Below are 2,344 nucleotides of genomic sequence, written 5' to 3'. Positions count from 1 at the left end.
CTTCGAGCCCTTGTCTTATTTCTTTTCAAGCGAGCCTTTAAGCCCTCGACCATCAAAGGTGGTGCATTTTCTATCCTACCTCCATTCGAGCGCGCCTTTGAGCCCTCGACCATCAAAGGTAGTGCATTTCCTATCCTACCTCCATTCCAGCACGCTTTCGAGCCCTCATCTTATCTCTATTCGAGCACGTCTTCGAGCCCTCGACCATCATAGATAGTGCATCCTACCTTCATTCGAGCGCGCCTTCGAGCCCTCGACCATCATAGATAGTGCATCCTACCTTCATTCGAGCGCGCCTTCGAGCCCTCGTCTTATCTCCATTCAAGCGTGACTTCGAGCCCTCGTCTTATTTATTTTCGAGCGCGCTTTCAAGTCCTCAACCATCAAAGGTAGTGCATTTCCTATCCTACCTTCTTTTGAGTGCGCATTCGAGCCCTCATTTCCATCGAGCTTCCATCTATTGAATAGTGTGCCTTCAAGCCCCATCATGTCTTATTAAAAAAAAATCTTCATATTCTTCCACTGGGTAAGTAACTCATTACAATGTGATCATCTGGGTAGGTAGGTAACCCATCACAATATACCATCCTATCTGGGCCGGTAACCCATTACAATATACCACCTTATACTTGGTAGGTAACCCATTACAATTTACCATCACAAAAAAAAATCCTTGTATTTTTATTCTTCATCGAGCAGGTCACCTGGAACAATTAAACCACTCATGAAATTCTTCGCGTTTCTTTTATCATTGGATAGGTTGCCCAAAACAATTTGATCCATTTCAAAAAAAAAAAAACAAAAAAAAATGGGTCGTCTTCCAAATGTCTTGTTCTCTCTATAAAAGTCATATGTCAATCTACTGTTTTCGAAGTTTTCAAGACTCTAAAAAAAAAAAAATCTTTTTGTATCTAATTTTCTTTATAAATTTACTACACAAAGCTAAAAGAAAATAAAATTTCCTAATATCGTTGCATAGTAAATATTATAAAGAGGGGCAACTGTCATAACCCAATTTTGATCTTATTTTTTATTATTTTAATTATTTTATTTTTTAAAAAATAATAAAAAACAAGTAAAAATAAAATAAATGAAGAGTGAATTAAAATTTGGGTTAAGGGCAACATGATTGGAAGTTTAAGGATTTAGTTAAACTCTTGACTAGTTTAATAAATCAAAGGCTTAATTAAAAAATTAATAAGTTTGCAGCCTTAATTAAACTTTGATTTAATAAATTAAATAATTCAAGGATTTAATTGAAATTAATCCAAGGGGCAAAATTAAAATTTATCAATTAAGGGACCCAATTGATACATTTCAAAACATCAGGGACCGATCTATCATTTGTCATTTTCCATGCCAAATGACGCCGTTTTAGGATCCTTCTGTTCATCACCTGCTTGTTGAAGAACGGTTCAACAGGGAAGCTGGAAACTCGGCAACAAAGTTGACCCAATCTTGACTATGTCTTCTGCCACGATCCCGGTCTTGGAGGAGAAGGTTTTTGAAGCTTTCTGGCCTTATAAAAGGCAAGGAAAAAACCTAGAACTGGAGGAGGAAGAGAGCAATTCACAGCACTCGACAGCAAGAAAAAACCGAAGAAAAAACAGAGCAGTATCCAAGGAAAAACAGAGCAAACAAAACAGAACCCAAAAAAGAAAATACAGAGAAGAACCGAAAATCAACCCAAATTTCATCCCAGCAAGAAGAAACTAGTTTTCGTCAAAAAAAAATATACACAGAAAAGGAGAGAAAGGCAGAGGACCACAGATCAACCTTGTTTTGGTCCCTGAAGAAACCAATTGATAACCGAACCATTGGTTATTGAAAGAAGAAAATCGAACCAACACTCTCAGCATCGCCGGAAACAGAAATCAGTAGAATCAAAGCCACACCAGCGTTACAGCCTTCCTCAGCATCGCCAGAAACAGAACGCAACGGAGCCCAAGCAGCCGCACCAGCGTTGCAGACTTCTTCAATCGTCAGAAACAGAGAAACAGGTGCGCCGGTTTCTGTCATGGGTGTTTTAATAACAGTTGAACAGTGCGAAGGTAACTTAATTACCTTCGCACTGTTGATGCACGCGTGAATTTTTTTCACGTGTGCACCTGTTTGTTTAGCCGGGCAACTGATTTAAATTTATTTTGTTTTTATAGTTACGTGATATTTACCCATGCCAGAGTTGAAAATATCTGTAGTTAAATATTCACTGATGCCAGAGTCAGGAATATTACACGCAAAACCACCGTAGCATAAACCAACAAAACATTAGCAATTATTGACAAAGTCAGCAATGCAACCTGCCTTAGGCAGGACGCTAAAGGGGTGATAATATCTTCCCTTT

The 2,344-nt window shown here is 38.4% G+C and overlaps 1 long non-coding RNA gene across 1 annotated transcript in view; it reads left to right on the top strand.

Moving 5' to 3' along the window:
- Positions 1-1,733, top strand: part of LOC105111288 (uncharacterized) — a 6,853-nt gene extending 5,120 nt beyond the window's left edge. The window contains exon 2 of the long non-coding RNA XR_839593.1: positions 1,530-1,733. This is a non-coding gene — a long non-coding RNA (uncharacterized LOC105111288). The remainder of the gene's footprint in view (positions 1-1,529) is intronic.
- Positions 1,734-2,344: the final 611 nt, after the last annotated feature.

The sequence above is a fragment of the Populus euphratica genome, unplaced genomic scaffold (genome assembly GCF_000495115.2).
Source record: "Populus euphratica unplaced genomic scaffold, PopEup_1.0 scaffold461.1, whole genome shotgun sequence".
Classification (NCBI taxonomy): domain Eukaryota; kingdom Viridiplantae; phylum Streptophyta; class Magnoliopsida; order Malpighiales; family Salicaceae; genus Populus; species Populus euphratica.
The sequence above is the reverse complement of the archived record's forward strand: the minus strand, read 5'-3'. Positions and strand labels throughout refer to the sequence as shown.